The 18,034-nt window shown below is 33.8% G+C and overlaps 2 non-coding genes across 2 annotated transcripts; both read right to left on the bottom strand.

Moving 5' to 3' along the window:
• Nucleotides 1-1,378: 1,378 nt before the first annotated feature.
• LOC139894773 (small nucleolar RNA R71) lies at nucleotides 1,379-1,485 on the bottom strand. The gene has a single exon (XR_011775258.1). It is a non-coding gene; the product is annotated as a small nucleolar RNA R71 (small nucleolar RNA).
• Nucleotides 1,486-16,329: 14,844 nt separating this feature from the next.
• LOC139895146 (small nucleolar RNA R71) lies at nucleotides 16,330-16,436 on the bottom strand. Its single transcript, XR_011775611.1, has one exon. It is a non-coding gene; the product is annotated as a small nucleolar RNA R71 (small nucleolar RNA).
• Nucleotides 16,437-18,034: the final 1,598 nt, after the last annotated feature.

Genomic DNA, 18,034 nt, shown 5'->3' with positions numbered 1-18,034 from the left:
TTTATTTTTATATTTTATCTTTTTATTTATTTTAGCGTAATATTTGTATTTTTCGTTCGTATTTAGTTTTAAGTCATAGTTTTTGCCATAGTTTTTTTTTTTATGTCAAGATTTTTTTAGGCTTTGCCGTAAAATCCTTTAAGTGCTTTTTCTTTAGACTAAGATTTAGGTGCTTTAGAATTTTGAGACGCCGTTTTATAAATTTTAGTACTCTTTAATTTATTACCGTTTTGGATATAGAATTCCTTTTAAGCTTTAATATTTTTAGACGCAACTTTTAATTCTTAGTTTTTAGACTTTTAAGTTTCGACGCGCTACGTTCTTTTTATTATTTTTCGACCATCTATTTTTCGACGTTTTTCGACGCGCTCTTTTTCTTTCTTATTTCTCGACGCTCTAGTTTTTAGGACATAGAATTTTCTATTTCTTCTCTAAAATTTCTTTAAATTTCAACGAAAAATTATTTTAAGCAGTTAAATTAATAAGACATCCAAAATTTTCTGGTTCGTAGTAATAGTTGGATTTGTTAGTGGCGAGTTGTGGGCTTCCGATTTAAAGGGTCCTGGCTACCTACTGCATCTATTGGCTATTCGAAACGTGGGCAAAATTAGAAAAGTCTATTAATTTGATAACTTATATAATTTTTATCTTTTATAACTAATAGGATATTCAGTGAATGCACCGAGCAAAACGTTCACCACCTTTTATACGTTCACCACCTGTAACTCGATCAAGACATCCAGCCAATATTGTCGCCGTTGATTTTTCTTTTGAATCGTCATCTAGTCAACCAAGTACTCCAATTCAAATTTCCGATAATCCATTTTTTGAACCCGACCTCACAATTGAGAATCCGGAGGATATTCAGGGACAATTCAGAGATCCTGAACCACTAATCTTTCCTCCGGAACCACCAATCATTCAAACGGAGATTGTTGAGGAACAACCCATTAAATCAGAATCCTCTAGTGATTCAGATTCAACAAATTCAATCATGGAAAATCTGGAACCTCTAAGTATGGAAGACCGAATGAGAGCTAAACGCACTGGCCAAGGTCACGCAATTACTCAACCAGACATTAATGCGCCAGATTATGAAATCAAAGGACAAATCCTACACATGGTGACTAATCAATTCCAATTTAGTGGTGCGCCGAAGGAAGATCCAAATGAACATCTTCGTACTTTTAATAGGATCTGTACACTATTTAAAATCATAGAAGTGGAGGATGAACAGATATATCTCATGTTATTTCCCTGGACTTTAAAGGGAGAAGCCAAAGATTTGTTAGAATCGTTACCTGAAGGGGCGATTGATACATGGGACGTCTTAGTTGAAAATTTTCTTAAACAATTCTTTCCGGCATCTAAAGCCGTGAGACTTCAAGGAGAAATTGTTATGTTCACACAAAAGCCAAATGAAACTCTATATGAAGCGTGGACAAGATTTGAAAAGTTATTGAGAGGATGTCCTCAACATGGTTTAGACACTTGTCAAATAGTACAAATATTCTACCAAGGATGCGACATCACTACAAGAAAAGAGATAGATATAGCAGCTGGTGGTTCCATTATGAAGAAAATCGCAACTGACGCTTACAAAATTATTGATAACACTGCTTCCCACTCACATGAGTGGCATCAAGAAAAAGATATCGTTAGATCATCTAAAGCAGCTAGAGCCGATTCTAGCCATGACTTAGATTCCATTTCCACAAAGATAGATGCTGTCGAGAGACGAATGGAAAAGATGACTAAAGATATCCACTCAATAAGAATTAGTTGTGAGCAGTGTAGAGGACCACATTTGACAAAAGATTGTCTCAGTATTGAACAAACAATGGAACAAAGAGAGAATATTTCATATCTAAACCAAAGGCCTGGAAATAATTATCAGAATAATTATCAACCGCCAAGACCGATCTTCAATCAAAATCAGAATTATAACCGAAATGTTCCATACAACAACCAACAAGGTCCTAGCAATCAGCAAGTATCCAATAATACTTACAATCAGCAAAGAAATAATTTTCAAAACAAACCACCACAAACCGATGATAAAAAGCCAAATTTATAAGATATGATGTCGAAGCTAGTTGAATCTCAAACGCAGTTTTTCACATCTCAGAAACAAACCAATGAACAAAATGCTCAAGCATTTAGAAATCAACAAGCTTCTATTCAAAATTTGGAACAAGAAGTGAGCAACCTAGCAAAGTTAATAGGTGAAAGAAAACCGAGAAGTCTACCTAGTGATACAAATGCTAACCCCCGGAATGAAATAGCTAAAGCCATTACCACAAGAAGTGGTATTACACTTAAACCACCTGAAATACCTAAAATTTCTGATGACTCTATTCCTACTCCACAAGAACCACAATCTGAGCAAGAAAAGGAAAAAGAACCGGTAGTTGAAAAGGTTAATGAAGATAACACAGTTAAGGCTAAATCTTATGTTAAACCATACCAACCACCACTTCCTTACCCGAGAAAAATGAGAAAAGAGAGACTTGAAGCCGAGTAATCCAAATTCCTGGATATGTTTAAACAAATAAATATTAATCTTCCTTTCATTGATGTGATTTCAGGAATGCCTAGATATGCTAAATTTCAGAAAGATCTAATCACAAATAGAAAGAAAATGGAAGAACTCTTGGCTGTTACTATGAATGCTAATTGTTCTGCAGTACTGTTGAATAAGATACCAGAAAAATTAGCAGATCCAGGAAGTTTCACAATTCCATGTTTTCTAGGTAGTCTTAGTTCAATAGAAGCATTGGCAGACTTAGGTGCTAGTATAAATTTAATGCCGTATTCACTATACGTTAAACTAGACCTTGGAGAATTGAAACCAACACGAATAAGCATACAACTAGCCGATCGATCAGTAATATATCTTAGAGGGATAATGGAGAACATGCTAGTTAAAGTTGGTACTTTTGTATTTCCAGTAGATTTTGTTATTCTGGACATTGAAGAAGATTCTCGAGTACCTCTCATATTAGGAAGACCATTCTTAAACACGGCCAAAGCAATAATAGACGTGTTTGGTAAGAAACTGACCCTAAGTATAGAGGACGAAAGTGTTACCTTTTCAGTTGATAGAGCCATGCAACAACTGCAATCTGCAGATGATACATGTTATTATATTCAAACTATAGATTCACATGCAGAATTGTTAGAAGAATTTCCAGAATTACAAGGAACAGGAGAATGTTCTTTAGGAGAAGGAACTGAACTAATTGATGAAACTGAAATGTTAGCTACACTTATGGCTAATGGATATGTACCAACAACAGAAGAAATTCAAATGTTAAAAGAGGAAGACAGAATTTATATAAATCATCGATAGAAGAATGACCGAAATTAGAGTTAAAGCCACTTCCAAACCATTTGGAATATGCTTATTTACATGGTGAATCTGAATTACCTGTAATAATATCGTCTTCTCTTACGGAAAATAAAAAAAATCTCAACTCATTTCTGTGCTAAAAGCTCATAAACCAGCTATTGCATGGAAGATTCATGATATTAAAGGAATAAGTCCTTCGTATTGCACACATAAAATCCTTATGGAAGAAGGTCATAAAACGTATGTGCAACGCCAACGAAGACTAAATCCTAATATGCAAGATGTTGTTAAGAAAGAAATTATTAAACTGCTAGATGCAGGTTTAATTTATCCAATATCTGGTAGTCCATGGGTAAGCCCAGTTCAATGCGTACCTAAGAAGGGTAGCATGACTGTCATCACAAATGAGAAAAATGAGCTTATTCCTACTAGGACTGTAACAGGATGGTGTGTTTGTATTGATTATAGAAAATTAAATGACACCACCAGAAAAGATCACTTTCCCTTACCTTTCATTGATCAAATGTTAGAAAGATTAGCCGGGAATAGTTACTATTGTTTTCTTGATGGTTTCTCCAGATACTTTCAAATTCCAATCGCACCCGAGGACCAAGAGAAAACCACATTCACGTGCCCTTATGGTACTTTTGCTTACAAACGCATGCCATTTGGACTTTGCAACACCCCAGCAACCTTTCAAAGGTGCATGATGGCGATTTTTCACGACATGATAGAAGAATGCATGGAAGTTTTCATGGATGACTTTTCAGTCTTCGGTGATACTTTTGAATCATGTCTAGTTAATCTTGAACGAATGCTTATTAGATGCGAACAATCAAATCTAGTACTTAATTGGGAGAAATGCCATTTCATGGTTAAAGAAGGCATCGTTCTTGGACATAAAATTTCAAAGGAAGGAATTAAAGTGGATAGAGCTAAAGTAGATGTAATTGCTAAACTTCCACATCCCACCAATGTTAGAGGAGTTAGGAGTTTTCTAGGGCATGCCGGTTTTTACCGATGTTTCATAAAATATTTTTCTAAAATTGCCACTCCTATGAATAAACTCCTAGAAAAGGATGCTCCATTCATCTTTTCAGATGAATGCATCAAATCTTTTAATATTCTTAAAGAAAAACTCACTAATGCGCCGATCATAATAACTCCAAATTGGAATCTACCTTTTGAACTAATGTGCAATGCAAGTGATTTTGCAATGGGAGCCGTTTTAGGACAAAGGATTGAAAAACGATTTCAACCTATTTATTATGCTAGTAAGACGTTACAAGGAGCACAAACAAATTACACAACCACTGAAAAAGAACTCCTTGCTATTGTCTTTGCTTTTGATAAAAGTCATTCATATCTCGTTCTAGCTAAAACGGTGGTCTATACTGACCATTCTGCTCTTAGATATCTATTTTCGAAACAAGATGCTAAACCAAGATTAATCCGTTGGATCTTACTCTTACAAGAGTTCGATATTGAAATTCGAGATAAAAAGGGAGCAGAAAATCTCGCCGCCGATCATCTTTCTCGTCTTGAAAATTTCGAATTAGAAGTTCTAAATGAATCGGCCATACAAGATAACTTCCTTGATGAATATCTATTGAAGATAGATTATAATGAAATTTCATGGTTTGCAGACTATGCAAACTACTTAGTATGTGGATTCCTTGAAAAAGGGTTGTCGTACCAAAAACGAAAGAAATTCTTTAGTGATATAAAACACTATTTCTGGGAAGATCCACATTTGTTTAAAAGTTGTCCCGATGGAATAATACGCCGTTGTGTATTTGGGGATGAAGCCAGTCAAATTTTAAACCATTGTCACACAGGACCAACAGGAGGGCATTATGGGCCTCAGCTCACAGCAAGAAAATTTTACGATGCTGGATTCTATTGGCCTACAATTTTCAAAGATGCACACCTTCTTTTCAAATCCTGTGATGCATGTAAAAGGGCCGGAAAAATAAGTCAACGTGATGAAATGCCACAAAATGTCATTCAAGTATGTGAAGTATTTGACGTTTGGGGTATTGACTTTATGGGTCCATTTCCAAAATCTCATAATAATCTCTACATTCTTGTTGCCATTGATTATGTATCAAAATGGGTGGAAGCACAAGCTCTCCCAACTAACGATGCACGAGTTGTAGTCAACTTTTTAAAACGTCTTTTTGCTAGGTTTGGAACACCGAAAGCTTTAATAAGTGATCAGGGTACTCATTTTTGTAACAATCAACTTGAGAAAGTTCTCAAAAGATATGGAGTAACTCATAAAATCTCAACTGCTTATCATCCACAAACAAGTGGACAAGTAGAAAATACCAACCGAGCTTTAAAACGTATCTAGAGAAAACCGTAGGATCAAATCCGAAGGAATGGTCCATGAAATTGGAGGATGCACTCTGGGCTTTTAGAACAGCCTACAAAACTCCAATTGGAACCACACCTTTTAGACTCGTTTACGGAAAAGCATGTCATCTTCCAGTAGAAATTGAACACAAAGCATTTTGGGCTTTGAAGACATGTAATCTTGATTTACATGAAGCTGGACGTCTACGGTTAAGTCAACTAAATGAATTAGAAGAATTAAGACATGAAGCATATGAAAATTCGTTAATCTATAAGGAAAGAACGAAGAAATGGCATGATAAAAGAATCAGAAGTTCAAAAGAATTCAAAGAAGGAGACAAAGTTCTTCTTTTCAATTCACAATTCAAGCTATTTCCTGGAAAATTGAAATCAAGATGGTCTGGACCATTCATAGTCAAAAGAGTTTTCTCATACGGAACAGTAGAATTAATAAATTTAAATGGGATTGAATTTAAAGTTAATGGTCACAGAGTTAAACATTACATAGATAATCTAATGGAAGTTGAAGATGAAGTTAATCACAATTTCGACACCACAGCTAACTAAGTGTGGGAAGGTTCGAATCTTTTTAGGGCAATATATATTTCTGTTAGAGTTAGATATTCTGTTTTCGTGTAGTTTCCGAGAATGGAATCCGAATGGTCTTTCCCTAGCAGACCCTAAAGAACTAGTCTTCTCCCCCCATTCTAAATTTTTATTTTTTTAGGTTTTACGAGATGAAGAATTCCTTTGATCTGAACCATGGTCTAATGCTACACGCTATGATTACTGAACGTAATAATGACAGACTTTCGAGTGAACTGATATTATTCATAAGAGCCAAAATGGACGGAGTAAGAAAAGAACTCAGAAAAGATCATCATAAGATACATTTTGGTAAAGGAAAATCTAAATCCGCAACAAAAAGAAGAGCACGACACCTTGAAAGATGTTATAAATGCAGAAAATGGTCACACGAAGGTAAATGTTCAAATAATCAAACATATTCAAACACCGAATTTGTTACTCTATGCAGAGAAGGACCGTTTATATGTTTAGAAGAAAAGATATTGAAGATTCGACGTTATGCTTACGTAGCTATGGAGAACCAAATCACATGACTCTCATATGAGTCGGCTAAAGCAGGTCTCTGAGAATTCTTTCTCACAGGTAAGTATGTACAGTTTCTATTTTTATTTTTATTGCTTTTAACCTTTTGATAATAAACGCTGAATCGTTCGCTATAAAGTATTAAATTGGTATTCAATAAAATTAGGTATGCGTAACCGAAATTATTGATATCATACAAATATTTATTACATCACTGCGAAATTTACCGTTTATTCTTAAGTTATAAATATCTTTAATCAATCAACCCAAAATATTTCAGAAATTCGTCAGGAGTAAAACTAGGATATGGAACCGAAATTACTTTACCGAAAAGAGGGGCGTATATTTTTGATAATATTTGATTGATTAAAGTGGGATAAAAGACCAAAAAGATATTTAATTTTATTTTTACTTTGTTTGTAAAATTAATATTAAATTATTATTATTATAAACTTTTTAAAATCAATATAATTAAGTTTGTAAATATTTGAAAAATTAATATTTTTAATATAAGTTGTATGTATAAAAATAAAAATATAATATAAATTTGGTGTGAATTTCTTTATAATATGAATTTTTAATTTTATTCATTTTAAATTTAAGTTTGGTGTGAATTTTTTTTAAAAATATGAATTTTTAATTTTATGCATTTTAAATTTAAGTTTGGTGTGAATTTAAAAACAAAAATTAACTTTATTTCGTTAAGTTAAAAATATGATTTTTAAAATTCGTCGTGAGTTGAAAACTAGGTCGTTGAACCGAAATTGCTCTACCCAAGGGAGGGACGAGAATTTTTATTATCATTATTTTTAATCTTATTGAATTAAAGTATGCCAAAAACATTAAAAAAAACCCAAAAATCTTTGCTTTTAAAACCGCGCTTAAAAATGACAAATTTTTAAAATTTTGTCGAGGGACGGACTAGGACAACGATCCGAAACGCCCTCATCCTAAAAAGAAACAAAATTTTAATTTTTAATTAATTATTTGTTTTAAAAAAAGTATAAGGTTTTTATATAAAAAAAAAAACAGTACCCGGACCCCATGCGATCGCATGGGGTTTGGCCTGTAAAGCCATGCGATCGCATGGGAGGAAAAAACTGGGCAGGTATCAAATATCCAGTCGAGCTGTTCTGTCTCCACTCTAACACACACATATACACGAAACCCTCTCAAAAACACCTCAAAAATTCGAAATTTTTCACCATAATTCATCAAATTTTTTGCTCTAATCATGTCTGGATTCGGATTTTTCAACAAGAAGGTAAAAATTACTCCCTTAAACTCATAAATTTTCTAATTTTTGTGATATTTACCAATATTTTACTTAATTTGATTTTGTTAATTTCAAGTGTAATTAGAGTTAAATTGTTAGTATATTATGCATGTATAACCTAGATTGATGCTATTTAACATGATTTGAAGCCAAAAACTTTAAATTTTTTAGGAATCTAGGGTTTGTGTTCTTGAGCAATTTGGGGCTTTTTGATATAAACAGGTTTTGGCCAATTTTTGTCATGAATTATTGCTAAATTAAGTAGTGTAACATGTTTAGGTAGCTAAATGATCCAAACTTTGATCCTAAACATGATTTTTGAGAATTAAAGTGGACTTTTTAGGTCTAAAATTCATGAACTTGATTAAATTGATATAAATGCCACTTGAAACTTGTTTAATTGCTAGTAATGGTTGTTTTAACATGTTATTTGAGTTAAATGCATATGAACTTTGTAAACATTTTCATATATGCTTATTTGAAAAAGTGTAGAATTGTTAAAATTGTGAAAATGTGTATAAGTTTAATTTTGATTAAACATGTTATTGTAATTGTTTCAAGTTGTTATTTTGCTAACACTAATGCATATTTGGATGCAAAAATTTTGTGTTTAATGTGTTTTGCAGAAAAATACCGATACTGATGGTGCATCATCATCATCTAGACAACCTGCTCCAGAGCCTGAACCAGAAATGCAATATGAACCTGAACCGGAGCAACAACAGGAACAACAACAACCACCTGATCAACACGTACCTTATTATGATCCGCAACAAGAATATGTTGATGCCTTCATAGTATTTCCGATGCATCCGATAATAGCTCACCCAATGATTCATGAAGAACAGTTGCATCCCAACCTAAGATTTGATTGAAGCTGGAAAGATTACCCAACATATCAAAGTACCAAATTCAAATTGGTACCGAAAAATGTAGAAGTGCCAAGGGTAATCGATTGGGAGCCTTTGGAAAGGGTCCAACTAGTTAACTCAGTTAGACAGCATTTGATCCAAAGGTATGGCAGCTCTTATTTTCCTGATTGGGAACGTTTATTCACCATTCCTAGGCCTGTATATAAGGAATGGTGCGTTGAGCTTATGAGTACTATTTCACTTAATGCGGATGTAGATAGGTTAGATGATAGGAGTTTTCTTAGATTTATACTTGGCCGTAGGATGTACAGGATGTCCATGCTGGACATGGCCAGGGCTTTACAGATATATACGCCCGCTGAATTACTATTACCCAATTGTACAAATTTATTTTATCATGGTGAAAGGGTAGATAGGAATTTTGATGCTAACGCCGTCTGGAGGTGTATATCAGATTTTAATGTTTTTGGGCGGGCAGGAACATATACCTACTTACATATTAACAAAGCCGAACTTCGTATAATTCATAGATTTCTGGCTAACTCGATTACACAGAGAGGTCACAACAAGGAGAAAATGATCTTACATGATTTATTTTACCTAAAGTGTATTCGAGACCCAAGAGGCTTTGTTAATATCCCTTACTGTGTTGGTTTTTATTTGTCTAAGATGGTGGAAGGAATACAGGAAGGGGGAATAATAGGAGGAGGTATTTTTGTTACTCTCATTGGAGAGTATTTGGGTGTAGATAGGGATCAAGGGGGTCCACTTTTGGTATGTAGAGAACAGGTTGAGCCTTTAGGATTGAGGGTCTATCAGGGTGCTAAGGTATTAAAGAGCAGACGCAATCAGGCAATACCATATGTTGGTAATCATCCTCAGGTAGAGAGAGGTTCAGATGAGGAAATGGAGGAAGCAGATGACATTAGGGATGTCATTAGGGAGGCTATGACTGACGTCTACCAGCGTGTAGATGAGGTAGAAATGACAAACGAGGAGAGACATAGACGGTACGAGCAGTGGCAAGCCCGGAATGAGTACGAGCATTCTAGGCAACGACAGCATGATAGATGGGACTATCATCAGCGTCAGATCATGAGTCGGCTATCACCTTAGGATCACTACGTACCGACCCGACCCGCTTACTATCCTCCACACCAGCCCGAGATGAGACCACCATATACTCTCTACGACCCTAACCAGGCCTACCAGTACACCTATCACCAACCATGGAACCCGACCGACGACATGAACTGGAACCCCTATCCAGATTGATATAGTTCCTGTTGGTGATTTTTATGATTTTTATCTTTTTATGATTTTTATTTATTTATGTTTAAACATATGATATTGTGATACATTAATGTAATGTTTAATATTTTTATTATGTTGTACTAATATTTCATTTTTGATTTGAAAGTGGGATTTTAAAGTCCCATTTCAAATTACCATGCATGTTATTATTTGTATGTATGTATATTGTCAATTGTACACAACAGGGTAAAACAGCGCATTTTTAAAGACTGACATTAAGTTCAGCAAAAGCTACTAATTTTGACGACAAAACGAAAAACAAATGTGATGTAACAACAAAACGGAATGAACAAATGATGTGCACCATTTATCATTCAGCAAACAAACGCCAATATGTTTGGAAACTTTGGTAAAATTTCATCATTTTTCTACGCTAATCACCCTCAATAATTTAAATTGTTACTGATTTCTTGCAAATGAGGGCATTGCAAGATCTTAAGTGTGGGAAGGGTTAAATTCTTTCGGATTTTTAAAAAATTTTGACTTAAACACTTGGTTACCATTAAAAATACTAGTAACGCAGTAGTTGTATTAGAATCTAGTACTCTCTGATAATAAAGAACAGCCCTAGTCTTATATACTGACTACCCAATTCTAGTAAAATTTTTCAAAATTTTCAAATAAATGAATTCAAAATCATGTTTATAGATATTTATGAACGATAAAAATAGGTGTTAACACCAAAATTATTGTTACCTCGGAAAGGACATAAATTGAGAAACAACCCAAAATGTTAGAATTCATTTAAAATGGAATAGAGGACAATAAAAAAAGCAAAGAAAGGAAAATAAAAGTCAAGTGTGAACAAAATTTACCAAGTTATTTAAAACATATATCACATATTTATGTACAAATAGCTAAAGATACTTTTGTTTTGGACGATTTTAATTAGTTTTACCCGATTTACTGTAATATATTTGAAAGAAAGATGGATTTGCACTATGAATCAATTCCATCATTAAAAGGAAGTAAAGTCTTCCGAAAAAGACACGCGCTTCTTGATTTAGGTCAGGAAGTTGTCGTCCAGACCAGTTGTAGAGTCTACGAAAATCCTTGAAAAGTTTTCTCGAAAATCTGCTGGAAATCCACAGACCTCAGCATCAAACAGGGTCGCCAAGTGGTCAGACTTATTCTAACCATGAGAGGATCTGTCTCGTAAAATGGGGAGGGCGCCGTGCAAATTAGCTTGATAAGACTAATGAATCAGATCCCCAGAAAGGATAATCTCCTTAAAGATCAAAAATCAGCTTTTAAGACTGATATTACTCAATCCTTGAGATTGAATTTAAAGATTGAGAATTACAAACTCATAGAATTCAATGATATCTAAACTCGAGCTTGAACGAGAAAATATTTTGATCAAATTAAAACCTATTTGTTTTCTGAAAACCCATTTTTAATGCGTTCATTACCATTGAACGTAAAATCCTAGGAATTCACCTGGAATTCATTAGGTCACCTGAACCAAATCGGGTGTCAACCGTAAGAACGGTGGTTGCATAGCATGGTCAAAGACAGGACCTTGTGCTAGACCAAAAAATTATAGGGTGAGCTTTACTATTGCTCCTACAAAGGATAGCAATTGCATCCGACACGATATAGACCATAATTAAAAGCATGTCAGGGGACATTGCCTTAACAGTTGCTTGTTCAACGGTTTCCTTTACAACCGGATGGTAGTTTACCGAAATGTAATATACGGAGCAAGTAAACTGGATGTGTTGCTTTCCTAATACGAGATTAGCAAGTGGGTGACACAAAACCATAAGTTTTGAACCAAAATTTTCAATTCTGAAACCCACAAAAACATTTTGCAAACACCGGTGAAGGGTTATTCCGAAAAACTTATCTAGGGTAAAAGCTAGATTAAATTTTCAAAAAGATCAAATGTTTTCATAAAGATCCAATTTCCTAAAGGATCTAATTTTTTATAGTCATGTGGGACTGTAAACCACATCGTTACTACCATTGTTCATACCACCGTATAGAAATCACTGATGTACAAAGTGTGAATAATAAAGAAGTGATTCTAGTATTTTTATTTCAAGCCTATATTGCTTGAGGACAAGCAACGCTCAAGTGTGGGAATATTTGATAATGCTAAAAACGAACATATATTTCATAGCATTATCCCTCAAGAAAGACAAGCTTTTAGTTGCAATTGTTCTATTTACAAGTGATATTCATTTAAATAATAAAAGGTGAAAACAAAAGACAGATTCGACCAATTGAAGACGCAAACGACCAAAAAGCTCAAAAGTACAAAGTACAATCCAAGAGGTTCAAATTATTGATGGGAAACGTCTCAAAATTACAAGAGTACAAGCCGCAAAACGCAAAATACAAGATATTAAATTGTACGCAAGGACGTTCGAAAATCCGGAACCGGGACCAAAGTCAACTCTCAACGCTCGACGCAACGGACTAAAAATTACAAGTCAACTATGCACACAAATATAATATAATATTTAAATAATTCTATAAATTATTTATATATTATATTATTATTAAATACCGTCGGCAAGAAAGAAAACAAGCCTGTGCGAGCTGGAAAAGTAGGCCATGCGATCGCATGGCCTGGAAGAGTAATATCCATGCGATCGCATGGCAGCAGAAGTCAGGCCACATCCCTATAAAAAGCAGTTTGGTGAACGAGCAAAACACATCTTTTTCTTTCTATCTATCTCACGTAATATATATATATATATATATATTTATATTATAATTTTAATTTTAATTTTAATTTTAATTTTAATAATAAGGGAATGTTAGCGAATGTTGTAAGGCTGTAAGTCGAAATTTTGTCCGTGTAACGCAAGGCTATTTTTAATCATTGTAAGTTATGTTCAACCTTTTTAAATTAATGTCTCGTAGCTAAGTTATTATTATGCTTATTTAAGCCGAAGTAATCGTGATGTTGGGCTAAAGATTAAAATTGGGTAATTGGGCTTTGTACCATAATTGGGGTTTGGATAAAAGAACGACACTTGTGGAAATTAGACTATGGGCTATTAATGGGCTTTATATTAACTAAATGATACCTTGTTAATTTAATATATAGGCTTATAATTTGACGTATTTATATATAACCACATACGCTTGACTGGGTACGGTGGGCGGGATATCTATAAATACCAATAATTGTTCATTTTACCGGACACGGAACTGGATTAATAGTTAATGGATTAATTGAAACATGGGTGGATTACATTCAAGGGTAATTGGTGTAATTATTAACAAAGTAGTAAAACTTTGGACTACACGCAGTCGATAACCTGGTGTATTCATTAAACAAAGTATTAAGACCTTGTTACAATTCGAATCCCCAATTAGTTGGAATATTTGACTTCGGGTATAAGGATAATTTGACGAAGACTCTCGCACTTTATATTTATAACTGATGGACTATTATGGACAAAACCGTATGGACATATCAAATAATCCAGGACAAAGGGAAATTAACCCCTGGTACTAAACTAAAAACAACACGTCGAACATCATGATTATGGAAGTTTAAATAAGCATAATTTCTTTATTTCATATTTAATTGCACCTTTAATTATCGCACTTTTATTTACTGTCATTGTATTTAATTGCACTTTTAATTATCGTACTTTTTAATTATCACAACTTTATTTATTATCATCGCAATTTCATTATCGTTATTTAATTTACGCTTTAAATTAAGTTATTTTTATATTTTACATTAGGTTTTTACTGCGACTAAAGTTTTAAAATCGACAAATCGGTCATTAAACGGTAAAAACCCCCTTTTATAATAATAATACTACTTATATATATATATTTATATTTTTACAAATATAGTTTTTAAAAATATAGCGTTAAACTTGGTGAGTTCCCTGTGGACGAACCGGACTTACTAAAAACTACACTACTGTACGATTAGGTACACTACCTATAAGTGTTGTAGCAAGGTTTAGGTATATCCACTCTATAAATAAATAAATAACTTGTGTAAAATTGTATCGTATTTAATAGTTTTTCGTAGTAAATATATAACTATTTTGTATACGCCTCTACGCACATCAAGTATTTTTGGCGCCGCTGCCGGGGACACTAAAACGCCGAAAGCGCAACGCTATATAAAAAAAGAGATTTTTAATTTAGTTTTGTAAAAATACGTTATTATTATTAAAAATACAAAAATATAAAAAAAGAAAGAAAAATAAAGTATATATTTCTAAGAGTTGTTTAAAATACATAAATTATAAAGTATTTTTATTTCTATTTTAGTTTTTAAAATTTAATTTTTTATTTATTTTATATAAAAAATCTATAAATTATAAAACATTATATTAAAAATAGAAAAAAATATATATATAAAAAGTTCTCGGCCTAGTACTGTAGCAGCCCAAAGTCTGGCCCGAAACCCTACTCCCTGCGACCGCATGTAAATATAACGGGATATCTATGCGTTTGCATGGCCTTATCTGACACGCCAGGTTAGACTGACCAACAGCAATAATTACGGAATATTTATTATATTTATTATTATAAACCTTAATTAGGGTTAATTAGTTAATTATTTAATTTAGTTTTTAGTTTTATTTTGTATTATTTAGTTTTAATCTAGTTTTAATTAATATATAAAATTAATAGTTTTATAAAATAAATAATATAAAAATAATATTTTTATAAAAATTGTACTTTTTACAACTTTAAGTTTATTTTTATATTTTATATTTTTATTTATTTTAGCGTAATATTTGTATTTTTCGTTCGTATTTAGTTTTAAGTCATAGTTTTTGCCATAGTTTTTTTTTTAATTTCTAGATTTTTTTAGGCTTTGCCGTAAAATCCCTTAAGTGCTTTTTCTTTAGACTAAGATTTAGGTGCTTTAGAATTTTGTGACGCCGTTTTATAAATTTTAGTACTCTTTAAGTTATTACCGTTTTGGATATAGAATTCCTTTTAAGCTTTAATATTTTTAGACGCAACTTTTAATTCTTAGTTTTTAGACTTTTAAGTTTCGACGCGCTACGTTCTTTTTATTATTTTTCGACGTTTTTTGACGCGCTCTTTTTCTTTCTTATTTCTCAACGCTCTAGTTTTTAGGATATAGAATTTTCTATTTCTTCTCTAAAATTTCTTTAAATTTCAACGAAAAATTATTTTAAGCAGTTAAATTAATAAGACATCCAAAGTTTTCTGGTTCGTAATAATAGTTGGATTTGTTAGTGGCGAGTTGTGGGCTTCCGATTTAAAGGGTCCTGGCTACCTGCTGCATCTATTGGTTATTCGAAACGTGGGCAAAATCAGAAAAGTCTATTAATTTGATAACTTCTATAATTTTTATCTTTTATAACTAATAGGATATTCAGTGAATGCACCGAGCAAAACGTTCACCACCTTTTATACGTTCACCACCTGTAACTCGATCAAAACATCTAGCCAATATTGTCGCCGTTGATTTTTCTTTAGAATCGTCATCTAGTCAACCAAGTACTCCAATTCAAATTTCCGATAATCCATTTTTTGAACCCGACCTCACAATTGAGAATCCGGAGGATATTCAGGGACAATTCAGAGATCCTGAACCACTAATCTTTCCTCCGGAACCACCAATCATTCAAACGGAGATTGTCGAGGAACAACCCATTAAATCAGAATCCTCTAGTGATTCAGATTCAACAAATTCAATCATGGAAAATCTGGAACCTCTAAGTATTGAAGACCGAATGAGATCTAAACGCACTAGCCAAGGTCACGCAATTACTCAACCAGACATTAATGCGCCAGATTATGAAATCAAAGGACAAATCCTACACATGGTGACTAATCAATTCCAATTTAGTGGTGCGTCGAAGGAAGATCCAAATGAACATCTTCGTACTTTTAATAGGATCTGTACACTATTTAAAATCAGAGAAGTGGAGGATGAACAGATATATCTCATATTATTTCCCTGGACTTTAAAGGGAGAAGCCAAAGATTGATTAGAATCGTTACCTGAAGGGGTGATTGATACATGGGACGTCTTAGTTGAAAAATTTCTTAAACAATTCTTTCCGGCATCTAAAGCCGTGAGACTTCAAGGAGAAATTGTTACGTTCACACAAAAGCCAAATGAAACTCTATATGAAGCGTGGACAAGATTTGGAAAGTTATTGAGAGGATGTCCTCAACATGGTTTATACACCTGTCAAATAGTACAAATATTCTACCAAGTATGCGACATCACTACAAGAAAAGACATAGATATAGCAGCTGGTGGTTCCATTATGAAGAAAACCGCAACTGACGCTTACAAAATTATTTATAACACTGCTTCCCACTCACATGAGTGGCATCAAGAAAAAGATATCGTTAGATCATCTAAAACAGCTAGAGCCGATTCTAGCCATGACTTAGATTCCATTTCTGCAAAGATAGATGCTGTTGAGAGACGAATGGAAAAGATGACTAAAGATATCTACTCAATAAGAATTAGTTGTGAGCAGTGTGGAGGACCACATTTGACAAAAGATTGTCTCAGTATTGAACAAACAATGGAACAAAGAGAGAATGTTTCATATCTAAACCAAAGGCCTGGAAATAATTATCAGAATAATTATCAACCATACGCTAAAGATAACTACTCGCTAATCATGGCAACAATATCACATAACATAATGATAGAAGACATTATATTTAGATAAAGGATAGAAGTACCAGTAGATTAAACGAGTTCGAAATACAAAAGTGACAACTTCAAGACTCCAGACCACTCCTAATACAATCTTCGGCGTTCTTCTCAGGGTACTAGGTTTCCTGCACAGAGTCGAAGACCTTGAAAGTATGACTAATATTGTACAAGAGAGAGAAAGAAGTGAATTGAAGTGTGTGTTGGAATGAATGACAAAGACCCTTTAAATAAGCCTAATTTTTCCTTGCAAACGGCTGTCAGGCTATTTGGCAGGCCGTGTGCAGGGGCCGTTTGCCAAGCCAAGCCGTTTGCAAGGGCCGTTTGGCAGGCCGTTTGTGAGCCAGGCAAGCCGTTTGGCAGGCCGTTTGTGAGCCAGGAAAGTCGTTTGTGAGCCAGGAAAGCCGTTTGGTAGGCCGTTTGGCAGGCCGTTTGGCTTGCCTGGTCAGCTGAATTCCCTGGATCGTAAATTGATTTCTCGTCTTTCACCGTTTTCGCTCTATAATCTTCGTTTTAGCTCCGATTCTCTTGATTCTTTTTGCACCATCTTTGTAATTACTTGTTTTTCAATTCTAACCAACGAAGTGTGTATTTTTCCGACCAAGTTCGAATCTTTCTTGTTTTTGAACCTTAATACCGGGGTGAAAACGTGACTTTTTAGTCGATATCAAATATCCCACACTTAGACTTTGCTTGTCCTCAAGCATACACTCATTTTACCTTAAGAAATCTTTTTGGAGTTTCTTTTCTAATAACCTAAGTGGTTCGCTTTTTATTATAAGAGCGAAAAGATAAGGTGAGTCATCTATGTTATGATTGAAACAATCTCTGCAAGCATGTGAGGAGGTTACATGACATAGGTTAGCTTTCATGGGTCACTTAAATCACACAAGTGTTTAGGGTTCCTTTTAGATCTAAGAAATGAATTCACTCATAGCCAATCATGCTGCACCCATCGTCATAGGCTTGATAAAGACTCAAATCAATGCTACTAATGTGAGAACGGTAGTAATCTTAGCTTCTAGGTCATTTTTCAATGATGGAAAAAGAATTTTGGAGTGGTAGTGAAGTTGTTTTTGAGGGGTGAGAGAAAAGGGTAATGTAGTCTT

This window comes from Rutidosis leptorrhynchoides, chromosome 2 (assembly GCF_046630445.1).
Source record: "Rutidosis leptorrhynchoides isolate AG116_Rl617_1_P2 chromosome 2, CSIRO_AGI_Rlap_v1, whole genome shotgun sequence".
Taxonomy (NCBI): Eukaryota; Viridiplantae; Streptophyta; class Magnoliopsida; order Asterales; family Asteraceae; genus Rutidosis; species Rutidosis leptorrhynchoides.
This window is presented reverse-complemented; position numbering and strand designations above follow the sequence as displayed.